Raw genomic sequence first — 20,543 nt, 5'->3', positions numbered from 1 at the left:
TTAGAACAGAACTAGATGCTAAGAACACTGTAGACATAGACCATTCTGTCATCACCGTCTACAAGACATCCCTCAGTGTCAGTGATCAAGGTTCTTGTATGGGAAATAAGAAATGTCTCTAATGGTTTCTGTTTGGCTTGTAATTGTGACACATCAAGTTAATTGTCCATCAGACTTCATAAATAACAGTCATTGAAGAATGTATGTGTTTGAGTGTTTTTCTGAGCACCTGGAACTGCTGTAGGAAGAAGTCCTTTCAGTGATGACATTGTTTAACTAATGGCGTAGACGCCATTTCTCAGGTCACAATACAGGCTACAGACACACATCACTGGTGTGGAAGTATTGAAAATTTGCTAGTGATGTTGAAATGTGAGTAAGTGGAAAAGGATTTTCTAAATCGGATCAAAGAGCCCCCAGTTGGCATCTGCCATTAGGAATTACGCAGTTGTTGGAACCTAAGTATATGAAAATGCAACCAACCCTGAAATTAACTATTGCATATCATCAGTTGAAAAGAGTGTGTGGTCGAATAGGAAGGAAATCAATTTTGAGACAAACCTTTTTCGTAAATTATTTAGAGGCTTAATACTATGGTCTGTTCATCTGAGTTTCAAAAACGTGTTTTGGTAATATGTCTGAGACGATGATATGAGATATAAAATTGTACAGAATTTATGAAAAATGTTTTATAACATTATCTTCAATACAACAACTTTTTAAAAATAAATGTTTGATAATGATGCCGTATGTGACAAATACAATAGCTGATTTCAAAATGCCTAACACTGGAATTCAAATACTTATCTCAAAAGCATTACTGAATCATTGAACAAACTAGTACCTATCAACAGCAACTTCCGTGTCCCAGGCAGAGGTGACTCAGAAATGGCTTCACTGGAAACATAAGCCATACAACATATGAAGTCTAAATCCCTGAGACGGGACAGTATCAGCTGATAATGGATTCAATTCCAAAATGCATTTATTATGGTCCTTGGTTTGTAGGTACCTTGCTTGTGGGTCTCTAGCAACAGACATCTATTGCCAACACTGTGCTGACTCAGTGCAGAATAAAACTTCACCATAGAACCAGAGATGAATGCCCAAACTGTTGCCACTGGGAATAAAGTATTTCTTCACTTCTTGGTTGTCAGCAATATTCCAGGAATATGATGTTGGCAGTAAATATTCAAATCTGACCCCAGACAATCCAGTGATCAACAGCATAGGCATCGATGGATCTAATTGGGAATAGAAGAAAATTCAGATTGTCAATTATATGACTGGATCACTAAATTATGAAACTGATGACAACATGCACAAGTGGTGAGATATGGCACAGTATACAACATTTATATATTCAGGAGTTCCACAAATGAGTTGATTGGCATTATTCAATGGATTATATACACATGGTCATGGAGACTCAGTTCAGACCCTAATGACATATTTCAGGTGATTTCATGCCTTTCTATGAAACCTGAGGACCATTTTCAGTAAATGTCTTCTGCTTGGTCATGGTGACTCAGCTCTAGGTCCTGACCTCCTACAAACTCAAGCAGCAGAAGTCATTGTTGAGACGCCTACCTGCATCTCATGTTTCCATTACACTGACTTGACCCTGTCAGTGAAATCCGGATTCATTAATTGTTCTTAACTATGCCCAGATAATTATGATGGACAATGTCCTTCCTGGATATCCGATGGTGTCTCCTTGTGTCTCTTTCATCCAATTAGCATCCGGTCCAGATCTTGTGGGTCCAACATGCTCTTTCTTTCCGATAGAACAATGTCTGCTGTCCATTCTTCCTGCTTCCTTAATTTTGCCAGCCATTCTGTAAAGATATAACTATATCAATGAAGCTTTCAAACTCACTACTCTTGGATTTTGTGTTTGCATCAACTGCATTTTATTTTGATTGTGATGGACATGAAAATGAATGATGTTTTGGATTGAACTTTTTGTTTGAAAGAGAAATGTTTTCATCATCTTTATTGACCTTTCAAAGGTACTTCCTTTACTGAGTCCTTCTCTTTTGTTTGTGCACGCAGAACTATACAATGATGTTTTCTTATTGGTCACCAGATAAAAAGTATGATGGAAGTGTCACCCATAGATGAGACGACAACCTTATGCTGCTCTTTTTTGGTCATCAAAATTCGGCTTATCAACGGTAATATACGGTACTTTAACTCCTACCACCACTTCAGCCTTTCTCATTTTTATTCAGTTTAGATTTTAGTACTCAGTGAGGGTTATTTTCCCTTCAGTATGTGTTTTTTCATGGAAAGTCATGCTTTAGTTTGAGGTTTTCTCCTTCAATTCACAGTTTAAAGGTACACATACACAGTGATATGGTTTAACAGAGTTTTAAAAGCCTTGTTACCGTGTTCTATTACCAAATGTTTCACTGAAATGCTGAAACAGTGTTTTACAATAAAAATATATGATATATTCATATCAAGCTCAAGGTCTAACGATGGTTCCTTGGGATAAAAATTGTTTGATCAGCATTGTAGAAGTTGGTAAGTCAATGGTCGCTTTAAACTTGATAATGGTTTGATCTGAAAAGTTGCTCAATGCAATAAAGAAAAAGTTGTTACATATAATGTTATGTTTCATCGTAGGATACTCATGATTCATTTATTTCTAACAATATGGAACAGATCAGTACATGCATAAACATTTTAGTAGTATATGTCAAAGAGGCAGATTCTAGGTTTTCAAGATGCATTTTTCTAATATACATACATGGGCAAACCTGTGATCCTAGCATATTTTTTAGGAAAATATTTAGAAAGTTGCATTAACATATGATAACATGATTAACATAAAAATGTATCTTGAATCATGAACAAATTTTTTCTTTCAGTTTGGAAAACGTGCCTGTACTTTTTACATATTTCTACTATACATGTGCTTTATATAAAGCTGAAAGTTCTAGAAAGAGCTTTCCATGACTTTCCCAGTTGGCTAAGACAGGCTGTATGATCCTATACCTATATAGAGTATGTCTGGTATACCGTATATATCCTATATGTCCTACAAACTATATATCTTGGTCTATGTACTATACAGTATATACTAAACACCATGTTCTATATACTATATACTATGTACTATGTACTACGTACTACGTACTATATACTATGTACTATGTACTATATACTATTTCCTATACCACCTCCTTTGTTCTCATAGCGTTAGTTTGTTCTGATGAATGAGATATGTATATTGATATTTATGGGACAACATTCTTTTATAGGTTGTGATTTTGATGTATGTAAACTTGATTGAATCAGTTATAGGAAATAAATGATGCTTTGCTTTGATATTTCTGTGGATTTGTCAGACATTCAAGGGATAATCTATATGTAGGTATTGATTGGGACAGACTTCAGACATGTCAAGTGTCATTTCTTGGAACATGAATCCATAATTTTACATTGTAGTTAATGTCATGAATATTGTGGAAAGCCTGAGCTTCAGACATATGGACAAGCATAGATCTTCTACATCTGTGAAGGTTCCTGAATTTTGGACAATCTGTAATGTGACCTCACCACTTAGTCTGTGCCTACCAAGTGCAATATTGTTGTGAAATGCAAGGCTTCTGTTTGGTGACCTCAACATTCACAATGGTTTCCATACTTGACCACAGATCTGTGTCTGCCAAATGCAATATTGTTGTGAAATACAAGGCCATTTGTATAGTGACCTCAACATTCACAGTGGTTTCCATGTTTGACCACAGATCTGTGTCTGCCAAATGCAATATTGTTGTGAAATACAAGGCCATTTGTATAGTGACCTCAACAATCACAAAGGTTTCCATGTTTGACCACAGATCTGTGTCTGCCAAATGCAATATTGTTGTGAAATACAAGGCCATTTGTATAGTGACCTCAACATTCACAGTGGTTTCCATGTTTGACCACAGATCTGTGTCTGCCAAATGCAATATTGTTGTGAAATACAAGGCCATTTGTATAGTGACATCAACAATCACAAAGGTTTCCATGTTTGACCACAGATCTGTGTCTGCCAAATGCAATATTGTTGTGAAATACAAGGCCATTTGTATAGTGACATCAACATTCACGATGGTTTCCATGTTTGACCACAGATCTGTGTCTGCCAAATGCAATATTGTTGTGAAATACAAGGCCATTTGTATAGTGACATCAACATTCACGATGGTTTCCATGTTTGACCACAGATCTGTGTCTGCCAAATGCAATGTTGTTGTAGGGTATGAGGTTTCTGTATAGTGACATCAGTATTCACAATGTTTTCTACCCTTGAATATGGATCTATATCTGCTATTCCATGGCACTTCTTGAATATGGGGCTATCATTCAGAATGGTTTTCACCCATGTCTACTATTTCCTTGGTATTTCATGAATATGAGTTAACATTCACTCAAATTCCTGCCTTTGACCATGGATCTGCATCTACCAGACACCACATAGTTGTTGAATTTGTACCTGTCAGTATAGAGACAACAGCTTTTACTCAAATGTTACCCACGAACACACGTCTGAATCTACTACATCCTAGATGGTAGATGAGTCTGGAGCCAGTGGCTTTGTGACCTCACCCGTTCAGGGCTTCTAAGTAGAGATGTCCAGCCATTTTAAGCCAATAGACTTCTCATCTTATCATCATTTGTAAAACTATGTTCTGGCATATATCCCCTTCATTTTATCAGGATAATATTCCTTACACCACAATAAATTTGTTAGAGTTTACTCCAAAATAAAAAAAAGTGTGAGACAGGAGGTGCTTTATTTTTTGCATCTATTTTTTTAAACAAGTAGTCTGTGTACATTAATGTGATTCACTTGCTATATGAGTGTTTTGTTGCACTAGGTATATGGTTATTTCATCAAGTTAAAAAGAGGCAACCCATGTATCGATTTTCTTCTGCTGTAGGTACTTGGGGACTAAGCAATGGTGTGAGTAGGCTGTTTGGTGTTGAGCCAGGCAATGATCAAAATCTGATAATTAATTTAGTTTGGCCTTAGCTGGAGGCAGATACAAATATGAATACCTCTGAGGAATTGAATTTATTAATACAATGGTGTACTGAGATTTAGGACTTGCAGCCATAACTTGACTAGTGTAATGGGGGCATACTGGAGGTTAGTCATAAAGACAGTGCATTTCACTGTACAAAACTATGTCCCTTTGATGTGCCAGAATACTATTTTGGGTTTGAATCCTAAATTCATATACTGGTAGCTCAGTTCTGTTTTTATGGGTTTGAATTCCATATGCAGTGTTCCAGCAAAAACAACCTGACCGTTTAGATGTGGACACATTGGTAGCTCAGACATAAAGGCAGTGCATAGGATGTGCCAGAATCCCATAATAATTGGTTCGAATCCCATATGCTCTTGTGGTATGACAATTCATTTATTGATCCATGAGCCACCGATACAGTGAATTGATACAAAGTTTCACATTGTCATATATTCTGATATGATACAGCAAATGAGCCACAATACATTGCTATCTAACTTTTGATATTGCTGAATCATGACATCTTGCAAGAAAAAAGGTTTACTTTTGTTTGATGATGAAATATTTATTACCCTTCATTAGTAAACATTTTCTAGGAAATTTCTGCATCAAGAACTATGTCATGCACACTGCACGCATGTTATCAACAAAAGTCTGTGTGTAAACTTAATTTCGTTTCTGACTGAACACTGAAAAATGCTGGTGGAATTTGAAGAAGTAGGTAAAATTGGTTTTGTTTTCATCTTAAGGTTTTAGTAGTGGTTTTAGAATTAAAGAATGTAGTATCGTGATGCATATTTTATTGCTACCCTTATATCAGGATTCATATCATATCCCAGCTTCAGTGCACAATACTTTGGCAATATATGACTAAAATATTAGTATTGTGATATATCACACAAAGTAAGCTGCCTAACCCACTTGGCCCCTGCAACTTCCCCAACTTGTGTGGTGGCGATTAGGTACTTGATTCTGAGGGTGTAGGTTCGAACCCCCGATGAGACTCAACTGAAAAAGGACTAGAATTAGTATCATGATTGATTTTCAGGACCTGTAAAGATCTGGGTTTGAAGTGATCTTTAGTAACCCAAGCTTGTCGTTAGAGGCCACTAGTGAGATCCAATGATCAGACTTACTGACTTGGTTGACACATGTCACCATGTCAAAATTGTGTATATCAATGCTCATGCAGTTGATCACTTGATTGTCTGGTCAAGACTTTATTATTTACAAACTGCTGGCATGTTACTAGAATGTTGCAGAGTGCAGTGTTAAACAACAAACAAACAAAAAAAACTAATTTCTTAGATTCATCCATACATGATTTTAGGAGCTGTTTTGCCTTTTCTGCCAATCAAATCTGTATTGGTAGATAATCAACACTGATTACTCTCATTCAGTGATAATTTATATTAAAGTGCTGTTAAATGAAAGTCACTCAATCAGTTAAACTGACAGACAGATGTTCCATTACGACTATGCTTGTCGTAAGAGGCGACTAACGGGATCAGGTGTTCAGGCTCGCTGACCTGGTTGACACATGTCATCGGTTCCCAATTGTGCAGATCGATACTTATGCTGTTGATCACTGACTCAATTATTTACAGACTGCCACCATATAGCTGGAATATTGCAGAGTGCAGTTTAAAACTAAGCTCACCCACTCATTCATTTTACAATGTGGTTTGGAAAACAACCAAATCTGGATTAAACAGTCCAGTGATGGACACTGATTTGTCCAGTTTTCATCACCATACCTGTATGTAAAAGTCTGGTGACTGGTGGAAATATCTATAAAGTGCATTACTTTGGGCTTCCCTCCAACAAGCTGACACACTCTTATACATGTGAGTTACAATATAAAGCCAGGCTGCGCTGCTCACACCACCAAATGACACCCAGCGGTTGAGACACGCTTGTTGTCTATTTGTTACTTTGTCAGTGACATCCATGATTGTAGTAATGAGTGAATGATTGGGGATTTACACAACTTGAATCAATATTACATCTCTAACGTGCTTCTCTTTAATGTACAGGGGTCTAGACTAGCCATAGCTTCTCTGTGAGCCTAAATCGGTATGATGAAGGCCTTGTTTGTTGTTGCTGTGCACATAAAGGCAACAAAACCATTACAAATATCCTCTAAAAGTCTGTTTCACTTAATCATGTGTTTAGGAATCACTTTCTAAAATTCTGCTAGAGCCACAAATCACAAACACATGCACGGGAAGGTTAATTTGACTTTCTATACTCAGCGGTCAATTGAATTATATACATGTACTATTAATGGTATTACAGCATAATGCTTTCTCTGTGTCTATACTTGTATATTATAATTAATGATAGTTTTGCAGATAAAGATATTTACATCAGTGTTCATAAAGCCAATTACCAGGTTGTCTGTTTGAACCTGGTAACTTCTAGACCACTGTGATAGAGTTGGATAGCGCTGAGTGCCCCTTTAAGTAACAAGCAAAGCAAAACATACTTGTGTCAGTGTCGCTTTCACTGTAGTGCAAATATACTTTCTATTTTCACAGTTGGGCAAATCCTGATGAGACTGGATTCACTATTTCTTGTTTTAGTTCCAATAATAATGGAGTAATGGCAAATTTGACTGAAAATGAAATGACATATTTATTAACTCTTAATTATATTGCATATACAAATAGGGTTATCCTAATGGTTAAAGCATTCACTTGTCAGGTCTGGGTTCAATTCCCCACATGGGTACTAAGTGTGAAGCCATTTCTGGTGTCTCCTGCAGAGCTACATCCTCAATATCTTGATGGTATACGTTCAGATGAGTCTCCACTATACCCTGAATGCATCTACGGCTAAGCCCGATAAATTCATTACCTCAGTGGGCTAGATTTTTATCCAATCAAGTGTATACGCTGGGAACCTGAGTGAACCAATAACAATTCACTTTCACTTTTCAAATTATCTGATTAGACTTGGCAACATGAACCATGCACAGGTTCTCTGAAAGGGGCAGAAGGAGTATTTGCATATGTATTTTCTTTTTTAATTTTTGGACCTATCAATGTGTCTGTATGATTTCCCCAAAATTTGAGTCGCACTGCTAACAAACCTTCACAGCTGCAACCACTATCTTTGGCAAGTTCCAAGTTCAGTTGTAAGGGCGGCTTAGCTGATTGGCTACTGTGAGAATGCAGACCCAGCAAAGGGAGGTAATAAAATTTTCGGGCCAAGCTAGAGATGTATTCCAGGCTATAGTGGAGACTTATTGGAACGTTTTTCCTGGATTTATCGAGGAGGGCTGAGCTATTGCTGGAATATTGCGAAAAGCTCACTCACTCACTCACTCATTCACTTGTAACTCACTTGCTTGTTCACATGTTGATACAATGTACGTAAATTTACAGTACATAAATTGTAAAATGAAGGGTGTGTTAGGTTTTAGTTTTATTTCAAAATATTTTTTCCACATAAATCAAACATCTGTTGTTTTTATTTTCCCTCCAAATCAATATACAGAGCAAGAAAATTGTGAAAGTGAAAATGTAACATATGCATTTTGAGTTTATATTTTATGTCTGTTACAAGACAATACGTTCATTTTAATGCTGATCACACGTATCATCATTCAGTGACACATTTTCATGTATGCTTGTAATCCCCAAGCTCAGCACAGGATATTTTTCTTAATCTAACAGTGAAATCACTGTGCATCAAGCTGCGGTGGAGCTCCCCACGAATACCATTATCCTGATTCTAAGATTCTGTGGGTTTTTTTCATCCAAACACAGATTCATTTTGACATCTTATTACAGGTCAGTAGATCTTAACACAGCAAGATGAAATGAACATTACACCCTATGATGAGATATTATTTCACACTGTAGACATGATCTGTGATGAAAGATATCAGTTATTCAATGTGCATTTTAACCTTCATTAGAAGCTTCATGATATTCATATTCTGAATAGACATTGGGTTTAAACTAAGGTGTGTTAGTTCACAAAGTTGTGTCATGTATAGAGCTGTGGTGTCTAGAGAATCCAAACTTTGCAACAGTACCAAAGACATCTTGCTAAATCACCAGTAGACCTATCTCCTCTGTTTTGTTAGTTAACTGGAGATAAGAACTGGTCTAGTAAGTATTCTTACTAAATCCCCAGTAGACAGAGCAGCCTGTAGAAGGGGGGTAGCGTATGTATGGGTTACACTTTCATCAAACCTTTTGTCTGGTGACCAGCAGCAAAAAACAAAAAACATTGTATTGTTTTGCGGGAACGGACAAGAACAAACGTTTTTATCAGTGCAGACGTCAAATTAAACATCTGAGACCTGCACAACTGTTTTCCTTCAGAGATGGCATTCAAGGATATAACTGACAGACTGATCAAAATAGCATCAAACCAAACTCACACACCCGCTGAACAAACATTCAGATGAGAATAGCATCAAACCAAACTCACTCACCCACTGAATAAACATTCAGATGAGAATAGTATCAAACCAAACTCACTCACCCACTGAATAAACAGTTAGATGAGAATAGCATCAAACCAAACTCATTCACCCTCTGAATAAACATTTAGATGAAAATAGCTTCAAGCCAACTCACTCACCCACTGAATTAACATTCAGATGAGAATAGCATCAAACCAAACTCATTCACCCTCTGAATAAACATTTAGATGAAAATAGCTTCAAGCCAACTCACTCACCCACTGAATTAACATTCAGATGAGAATAGCATCAAACCAAACTCACCCTCTGAATAAACATTTAGATGAAAATAGCATCAAACCAACTCACTCATCCACTGAATTAACATTCAGATGAGAATAGCATCAAACCAAACTCATTCACCCTCTGAATAAACATTTAGATGAAAATAGCTTCAAGCCAACTCACTCACCCACTGAATTAACATTCAGATGAGAATAGCATCAAACCAAACTCACTCTTCCGTTGAATAAAAATTCAGATGAGCATTGTTCAAAACCAAAATTTGTTTTTTTATTGATTACGAAAACCCATGAATTCTACACTTAACATGAGTTAGTATGGTTTTATGCCACTTTCAGCAATATTCCAGCATTATCACAAAAATTGCACTCTTGTAGAGAATTGGACCTAAGGTCTTCAGCATGATCAACAAACACTTGAACCTCTAAGCTACTCTACCACCCCTCTGCAAATATTTCAGAATGTGTTCTTATGCCTTCATCAGGTGTTTTGAAGAATATTACCCAAAGTGCTCCTCATATTAAACAAAGTGTTCCTCATATTTCAGAAGTTCACATCTCTAGCAACCATTCCCTTTATGTGCATATCTCCTAAATGCAATTCAAAGCTTTAACTGCTGTCATGTTTTATGTAACTGTAAATGCCGACCATGAATGTTTTCATGTATGAATGTATATTCAGTGTACGAGATCCAGGCAGAATCCCCACTTCTAGTCATCGTATTGGACAGGACTGTGCACTTTTTGTTCCCAAAACATAATGTTAGATAGATATTTGTCATACACAGCCATACGATTATGTTATAAACACTCCAAGGAATACATCTAATGTGAATTTTGTGTTTCCCTATCATTCCGGGTCAACACACGTGTCATCCTTCCCCTGTCAAATGATATGATATTCTTTCTGTGACAGTGGATAAAAAATTCAAAGGTCTCTGAAATAATATTAATAACATTATGACCTCTCGTCATGAAGTAATATCAGAATTTATCATTTAACCATTTTTGTGTCTTAGTACAAATATGCTATAGAAATTTGGTCATACGGTCATGATAACGAAGACGTTCTCCACTATCTCTTTAATTGTCAGAACTATACAAATCTAAGGTCAACTATGTATTTATATACTCAAGGATATGATGTTAAAACAACTTTATACCACAATGGTGCATTGAATAACGTAATAAATAGTGATATTCTCAACTCATTACAGGTGTACTTCATTTAAAAAAGTAACCATTTTCAGTGATCTATGCATATATATATTGGTTCACGGTTGACCTGGTTGTGTATCATAGTGGTGTGCTCATTCTATCAATCATGTTTGAATGGCACAAACAGGTGGTTTAACTAGTTTGTGAAAGTCAAAGCATACTCCCAAACCATGCTGTATTTGTTTGAGTGTAAGGTGCTGTACACAGGGTGGATGATTTAGAAAATGAACATTAAATGAACATCATCTTGATCAGTATTTTGCACAGTTTTTAAAATAGAAAACTACACATTATCATTTAAAAGTACCCTGACATTTCTGAATACGTAAGTACAGACCAAATAAACAGTAAATTTGTGATTTTCTTGAATTTCCTTCACGAGCATGGTTTTACGCTTTTAGTAATATTGCAACATTATCACATCAGAAATGGGCTTCACACATTGTACCCATGTGGAGAATTGAACACAGGTTTTCGCTGTGATGAGCAAATGCTTTAACCTTTAGGCTATCCCACTGCCCATTCTGAATTACCTGAATTGCATGATGGTGTTTGAAATGTGTTAGGAACCTGGTAAAATTATATAATGTCAGCTATCTGCTTTCAGTGTTCACATCACGGATATCAGAAATCTAGCTAAGTAAACACAATGATTTCACAGTGTCTCACAGTGCTGTGTTTGACAGTCAAACAGCTTGTCTTTGCTGTATGTTTGTTGGCTAAGCTGCAATCAGCTCTTCATCATTTCGTGTTGCCTTGATGGACCTGTGCAAAATAATTATCACCATCTGAATACTGCAAACAAGAATGGCTCTACAAAGCTATCTTGACTATGTTTAAGGATTTAACTCTTCAAGCAATAATTGCCCTGTGGCTTTGAGCCCCTTACCAGATTTTGGGATGGAAATATGACATTTGCATTTCTACAAATCATAGAGTTAGTTCTTGTCTGATTCAGATATTTAGAGTTATGAGATTCAGATATTTAGAGTTATGAGATTTAGATATTTAGAGTTACCCACCCTTACTTGCCACCAGGATCAACTACTGCTGGATTACACAATGCCATTTAGAAAATTGTCAAATGTAACATATGTTATATTTGGGATAACACTTTCTAAGTAAAGTACAGATTCTAGTACATTTTTGAGTTGAGTCTAGTCTGAGATTCGAACCCACACCCACAGAGTCAGGCATCTCATTGCCAGCACACACAGTCAGCCGCTGAAAACACTCAGCCACTGCAACTTCTACAAAAATGGAAGTCGGACAACAGATAGTCTAGATTGCAGGCTTTGTGTACCCCTCTGATAAGTGTAAATTGGCATTGCTCCCACAACCGAAATGCCATTTAGAAAGTGGTCAAATGTAACATATGTTTCAGATTACACTTTCTTAGTAAAGTACAAATTCTTAGTAAAGTACAAATTCTTAGTAAAGTACAAATTCTTAGTAAAGTACATTCTTGAGTTGAGTATCATCCGTGATTCAAACCCGCTATCAGAGGGGTACACAAAGGTTGCAGTCTAGACTATCTGTTATCCGACTTTCATTTTTGTGAAAGTCGAGGTGGCTGAGCGGGTCAGGCAGCTGACGTTGTGTGCTGGTGAATAGGTGCCTGACTCTGTGGGTGTGGGTTTCAATCCGGGATGGGACTCAACTCCATAAATTACTAGAATTTGATCTTTACTAAGAAAATGTAATCCTAAATATAACATATGTTAAACTACTACTGGATTTGAATCCAGATTCTAATTCTAAGTTTTTGTTTTTGCAGGCTTCATGAAACAAGCTGGATTCCTCCCATGTTAAGGTAATATATAAATGAACATTTAGAGAATAATGACAATGAGAAATGTCTCAAGAAAACAGATGCTTGGGATTTTGGACTTACAGTATTCATACACTAGATGCAGGTAAAAACTACATCATTATTCAGATGATTAAGTGTAATCACTATGTGTCATCTTGGGCAAGAGAAGACATACCATGCTTTGTTGGTGCTTCTCAAGTGTGTGAGTGAGTTCAACTCAGCCAAGAGCAATATATCAGTAAATGGACTCGCAATGACCGCTTTAGGTGGAAGAAAATCCCAGAATGATGAAAGCTGTTCAGGCTTGCATCTTGTGCTGACAAATTTAAACCAGATCAGATCCTTGAAGATTGGGTTAGAATTGGTATACAGCAACCATGCTAACAGGGTTTGATTGTCAGTCTCACTTGGTTGATACATGTCACCACATACCAGAGGCACAGATTGTCTGATCCAGGCTCAGTTATTTACAGACTGCTGCCTTGCAGCTGGAATACTGCTGAGTACTGCATTTAACAACAAACAACATCAACTTAAAACAAGTATTCAACACATGTTCAGTGGATCCATGAAAACTAAGGGAGACAAATCAAGGTTCATGATGATGAATTTCGGCTTTATTTGTTTGTGACACACAGTGTCTACTTTGCAGATATAAATCTTTCCTGGAAATTGTTTGTAAGACAAATACTAACTTCAACATCCCTGAGGGTGTTCATTTTGATTCATTTTGAACTGTCGTCTTTTTCTTTGCGGACAAAAGGACGCTAAAGGTTAACAAAGTAAATGTCATTTCAATTACCCAATTTTAATCAAAATGGATATAGTGCTTCTCTTAAAAATTATGTACAAGAAATCTCTTACAAATTACGTACAAGAAAAGCAACAAAATAAAAATCATCTTGTCCCTCACTGTGAACATTACACAAGAAAATCTGAAATGTACATGAAGGCAAAGCACCATTGATTTAATATGACTTTCATATTTTTACTGATGTCTCCGCCATAGGAAACAGACTTCAAATATTTCATCAGACACAGCGTTTTTCATGTTTCATAATTTACAAATGTCATATGAAAGAAGATAGAATTATTATTCAGCTCAACCCCAGGGTGGAAATGAAAAGACTTGTGTCTAGTCTGAGGGAAGCATCATTTGTTTTTATATCCGAACCAGGAGAGCAGAACAGTATGGCCCTAGCTGTTTCCACACTTGAAAAGTGTCAGTTGGTGTGAGAAGCTGTCAAAAGATAAGAAATTTGTGTTTTTAATACCTTGGAGGTGTTTTCCAAGTTTGAGAAAGTAGAAGCAATTAGCCCCTGGCTGCTACATACAAAAAGGTTTGATGGGGGTTGGATCTATATTCGGTGTGTGATGTCCAAAATAAGTGTTATGATTTGTAGCTGTGTGCTGCATTGTGTGTGACATGACAAAAGACTTTCAAGTTTAATTCCCAGTGTCATGATGTAAAGAGTGAGTGAGTGAGTGTGGTGTTACACAGCTTATAGCAATATTCCAGCAATGTCATCCTGGTTGACACCAGAAATGGACTTCACACATTGCACTCATGTACATGATCGAACCAGGTTTTCAGTGTGACAGCGATGCTTTAACCAACAGGCTCCACAACTGCCTTTCATAATGTAGAAAGATACACTGAAGTTTCAGATATTTTAATAAATCTTTAAAAATTGTTGTACAAAAGCACTTTAAAATGTTTCTGGGATGTACAAATGTCTTGAAATGACTTTTCATGACTCATTCTTTCTCAGTAAAGCCAAGTATGCTGTTTGGCTTGCCCTGTATGAGATTTGACTTGTTTTCAGTAAGGCTGGGTATGAGTTCGATTTGATCTCAGTTCTCTATAAGGCTGGGTATGAGTTCGATTTAATCTCAGTTCTCTATAAGGCTGGGTATGAGTTCGATTTGATCTCAGTTCTCTGTAAGGCTGGGTATGAGTTCGATTTAATCTCAGTTCTCTGTAAGGCTGGGTATGAGTTCGATTTGATCTCAGTTCTCTGTAAGGCTAGGTATGAGTTTGATTTGATCTCAGTTCTCTGTAAGGCTAGGTATGAGTTCGATTTGATCTCAGTTCTCTGTAAGGCTAGGTATGAGTTCGATTTGATCTCAGTTCTCTGTAAGGCTGGGTATGAGTTCGATTTGATCTCAGTTCTCTGTAAGGCTGGGTATGAGTTCGATTTGATCTCAGTTCTCTGTAAGGCTAGGTATGAGTTCGATTTGATCTCAGTTCTCTGTAAGGCTGGGTATGAGTTAGATTTGATCTCAGTTCTCTGTAAGGCTGGGTATGAGTTAGATTTGATCTCTGTTCCCTGTAAGGCTGGGTATGAGTTCGATTTCATCTCAGTTCTCTGTAAGGCTGGGTATGAGTTTGATTTGATCTCAGTTCTCTGTAAGGCTGGGTATGAGTTCGATTTGATCTCAGTTCTCTGTAAGGCTGGGTATGAGTTCGATTTGATCTCAGTTCTCTATAAGGCTGGGTATGAGTTCGATTTGATCTCAGTTCTCTGTAAGGCTGGGTATGAGTTCGATTTGATCTCAGTTCTCTGTAAGGCTGGGTATGAGTTCGATTTGATCTCAGTTCTCTGTAAGGCTGGGTATGAGTTCGATTTGATCTCAGTTCTCTGTAAGGCTAGGTATGAGTTCGATTTGATCTCAGTAAATCTCAGCCTTAACTGCATATAGGTAGATGACATGATTATCAAGATACATGTTTCATGTGTTCTTGTCTGTTGGAAAGGCATGTTTCCACTTGCCGTGAACACCTGGTGTTTTCCACTTGTGAACACCTGGTGTCATTGATTTTCAGTGATCGAGTCATAACTTTTAACAGCCAGTTTGTCATTGATTCCAATTGGAATGTATTTCAGTAAGTGACAAGAATGGTTATTCTCTTGCAGTGACATTTTATGTATTATCAAGAATAAATGCTTATTATTAATTTTTTTTAAATTTCTAGGATTATGATACTCATTGAATTCCAGATATCTGTTAAAAAAACTTGAACAGCAAGCATTAATGAGTAAAGTTGTCATGTTCTTTCTACTTGTACTCAAACATGTTTGAACCATACATGATATCTGTCAAGGATGTTATGACATCTTGATACATGATACCTAAAATGTCAAGTAAATCAAACGTTTGATCATCCAAACACAACTGATTTGACATGAGATATTCATGTTGCCATGTCGATGGCCATTTCTTTTATAATGCTTGGTAATCATCTGCAGATGAACATCGAGAATGCCAAAACAGACCATAGATGTTTTTCAGCGAAACACACAGTGGCATATATTCACATTCATTTATTAATTCTGATTTTCCTGAAAAACAATGTTAATCTCCTTATAGCAATATATTTGAATATCTTGATGTCCTGTTTATGATAGTCATTTTTATCATTCCTGTTCTGTAGTATTCTTTTTATTGCAAATATCTTTTTATTGCAAGTCATACATTTCCCTTAAACAGATACCAAAATTAATTATCAAATGACATGGTTTGCAATTTGTTTGTGACAAAATGTTTTTAATATTTATCAAGTGAGTGAATATGATTGTACACCAAAATTCCAGCAAAAACACAGCAGTGGACACCAGAAATTGGTACCAAGAAAAGGGCTTAACACATTGTATCCTCGGCATGACAAGCAAACACTTTTACCCCTGTTCTGCTCCACTGCCCCTATATAACATGACATGAAAAAGACAACAATTGCACCATGGTGACTGTCTCAAATCTATGGGAGTTACAATCATCATAGCAGAAACACATTGTTTGGAAAATACACAATTTTCACTGGACAAATGTCATCTATAGGTATCTTAAATGAATATATTGCAAGTTATTCTATGAAGCTTTTGCTGACAATCATGCTATAATGTGGGTCTTCTTTTTCCATATACCTAAAAAAACATTAGGCTTTGGCCGCTCCAAGTCTGCTTTTAAGTGAATGGGTGATAGCTGACTCGTCTGATTTGTGCTGCAATATTGCACCGAATGTTGTTGCTGACTCGTCTGATTTGTGCTGCAATACTGCACCATATGTTGTTGCTGAATTTGTTTTGTTTTCTAGTTTTCTAGTTTATTGTGTTAATGGGGGCGGTGGGGTAGCCCAGTGGTTAAAGCGTTCGCTCGTCACATTGGTCGACCCGGGTTTGATTCCCCACATGGGTACAATGTGTGAAGCCCATCTTCTGGTGTCCCCCACCGTGATATTGCTGGAATATTGCTAAAAGCGGCGTAAAACTAAATTCACAAACTATTGTGTTAATGATTAAATGATCCAGTTTTGAAAATAATGTTCATGTTTATGGAAATACAAATGTAATAACTAGTGTCTAATAACACAAAGCATGATAATATCAAAAACAAAACCTCAATACATACTGCAGTAAATGGGATTTTTCTTAAGTTTCACCTAAGCATATAAAGAAAATGTCTCAGTCAATGAAATCAGATGTTTCGTTCCTCAACCTATTCGGATAAATGACTAAGTTTGAATGTAATTGTTTTATCAGCATTCTTGATGTTGGTGAGTCAAAAATGAAACAAACAACTTTATGGTTGACAACTTCTTGTTTATTGCATAGAACGAAATGAAATTTGAATGTTTGTTGTTTAACATGAACACTAGGCAGTGTGAATGCCAACAATTCCTGTCTTAGAATGTTCTGTCCAAGAAAGGATTGTACAGACTTCAAATTGAATTTGACTGAAAAAATACACCTTATAATTTTGCCTGACATTTCTTGGGGAGATTCATTTTTAGCACTTTCAGGCATAATTCTGTACTTTTTCATACTGTATGACTAACAGAAAAACAGAATTATGTGTTTGTTGAAATGATAGGACATAATTATTTTCAACCACAGATATGAGAACTGAAGAGGTATTTCATCAATTGATCTATTGAAACTAATAAGCCAAACCAAGTGATGCCTAGGCAATAAGATTGATTACAGATATGATCATTTCAGTCTTTTTTTCCCCCTGGGGATTGTAATGGCGGATTTGCATTGTTTTGGTAATTTGACATGTCAAATCAGCACAATTTTTTATATTTTTTTCTGTAGATATTTACAAAGTGTATCATGATAACACCATCATCAGAGTTGCCTCCTCTGCACAGCAGGTGTCCAACTTGCTGATAGTGGAGAAAATGGGTCATTGAGAAAGATGGTTGTGTTAACAGTCTCACTGTTTCCCCCCCCCCCGTGGTCCGAGTAAACAAATAAATCAGTAGGTGAATAAGATTAATTGATTGTATCCCTTTTCTATGTCAGTACTTATTAACAGTACAGAGGGAAATAAATCAATCAGGATTCATCTTTTTATCAGTTGAATATACACAGAATCTTCACTAACTTCATATAATATGAATAGTCTGGTCTTTTCTCTGCAAATTAAAAATACATAAACTGTTTGGAAAAACCCAACTCATCACCATCACTTACATTAATTGAAAGGCATCTGGACTTCAGTCCAAGGCATGATCTTCAAAGATCGGTTGATGTGGATTACAGTAGCTTTGGGAAGTGTGGATTATGGAATCCATTACTCCATCAAACAGTCAGTATATATTTGTTGTTTCTTTCTTATATATCCTGTCCTTTCCTGTGTTCTCTACCTACTCAACATTTGCTTGAAAAGAAGAACTTAAATTTTATAGGTGTCAGCTATCAGCCTGAATTTCTGAGCCAGAAAATTTGGCATTGTGTTTGAGATTATTGACTTATGTAGCAATGTGGACAATACGATTTGATAATTTGGTCAGTTTTGATGTTTGAATATTGACAGTCCACCCATGAAGATAGTGGTAAGATCCAGGTTGGACTTGTCTTCAACAACCCTTGTTGTAAGAGGCGACTAATCGGATCAGGTGGTCATGCTCACTGACTTGGTTGACGCATGTCATTGCATCCCAGATCAGTGCCCATGCTGTTTATCACTGGATTGTCTGTTCCAGATTGTTTACAGACCGCTGCCATGAAGATGGAATATTGCTGGCTGCAACCTTGAACATTAATGAAAAAACCTAAATGCCTTTCCAAAGACTTTAAGCGCCTGTTCTAGTTTACTGTCTGGTATGGTAGAGTAACAGTGATGATAGTACTATGGCAAAGCTTGCTTGCTCTTTTATCAAATACCTGGTGTCATGGTTGATTTTCACTGATCCATTCATACAACTTTATTGCCATTTTGCTGACGTTTGAACATTGACCTATCTTGTAGTACCTATGATTCACTTATTCATGAATTCTATGGTTTGTTCAAAAATGTAATCTGAAATAGACACATTAACATCCTAATGGTGTTGCATGCTTGATGCTTTTACACAGACACATGAATACAGCACCAGTTACATGCCTGTTCTAGGTCGAGACAGATGTGAATACTGTTTGGTTAGTATTATTTGTCAGACCTACAGAGAACAATGATCCATGGCCAGCCAAGGGAATAAATCAACTCACTGAAAATCATGGCTACATCAGCATCAGTATTCAGTATTCATCGTGGTTCTGTTTGCATAGATTTCATGTATACTAACTCAACGTAGACGAATACTGATCAACGGAACTTTGTGATTCTGTGGAATAAATGAGCATGTGTGAGGTGATTGAACTAAGAATTATTTGGCATTGTTTCCTTTGAAAATCTAACATATACACAGAAGTGAACTATATTCAAGATAATACTGACCTTGTACGTAATACCAAGTGAATAGTTAGGTCTGTCTTATATGAAATCCTGTCACACAGATTGCCTACCTGTGCAAACGAAAATTTGAATCTGCCACTTGTCTATGAGTCCCTATCAATGTTCCAGGAATACTAAAGCAGACGACATCAGAAATGGGCTTAGCTCATTGTATCCCTGTGTGGAATTGAACCCAGGCATTTGCTGTGATGAGCAAACGCATAAAACAGTAGGCTACTCCACCGCCCCAACCTTCAATGACCTGTTATCGTTAAATGATGCTACTGGGTGATGTAAAGCAATTAAATTCTGAAAAACCGATGATCATCCAAAATCATGATTTTTTTTCAGAATTTCTTCTTATACTTGCTGTTATGGATGAAACTAGTCTGCTGTATGAACACTATCCTGACATAATCCCGACACAGGAACATGGCAGCAGGTGCTCGCTAAGCCGTAGGTGGTCAAGATGGCAAATCAAATTATTTCAATCATTTCTACAGAACACAGTTTTTTTCATTGATGTAAGATAGACATATATCACAGGAAGGGGATGAAAGGCAACTGCTCCATGACAACACTGGCAATTAATTTTGATTTCACCGAGTTTAGTTGTCTAGTTTGAAGAAATGTTGCTGTGTGCTGGAAATCATGTGGCCCTTCGTTAACATTTTGCCAACTTTGTAGTCACAATCACTTTGCTCTTTTAAGGACTCGTGAACATGCTTTTTTATAGGCTAAATGCAAAAAGTGAAATATTTCTCGGGCATCGGCACATCACTTTTATTTGTGTGCATAACAATTTTTTATTGCCATTTGAAAAAAATAGTTTAGATTAGCAGAGTCCCGAGCATCCATTTGTCCATGATAAGAATGAGTGTCTGTAAGAAAGAGTGTGACAGAATCTACCACTCATTATAACATGCTAAACAGTCCACACTGTATTTCTGAGAGAAAAAATAAAGCTGTGTTCCTCTTGTTTCCCGTTTATTTCATGTAGGAATTTAGAAAAAAGTCTTACCGCCCTCTTCACTTTTGAA

General features: G+C 36.7%; 1 long non-coding RNA gene across 1 annotated transcript in view; it reads right to left on the bottom strand.

Moving 5' to 3' along the window:
* Positions 1–1,605: 1,605 nt before the first annotated feature.
* LOC137274466 (uncharacterized) overlaps positions 1,606–20,543 on the bottom strand; it is an 89,874-nt gene continuing 70,936 nt past the window's right edge. Inside the window, exon 3 of the long non-coding RNA XR_010956184.1 lies at positions 1,606–1,838. This is a non-coding gene — a long non-coding RNA (uncharacterized lncRNA). The remainder of the gene's footprint in view (positions 1,839–20,543) is intronic.

The sequence above is a fragment of the Haliotis asinina genome, chromosome 2, assembly GCF_037392515.1.
Source record: "Haliotis asinina isolate JCU_RB_2024 chromosome 2, JCU_Hal_asi_v2, whole genome shotgun sequence".
NCBI lineage: Eukaryota > Metazoa > Mollusca > Gastropoda > Lepetellida > Haliotidae > Haliotis > Haliotis asinina.
The sequence above is the reverse complement of the archived record's forward strand: the minus strand, read 5'-3'. Positions and strand labels throughout refer to the sequence as shown.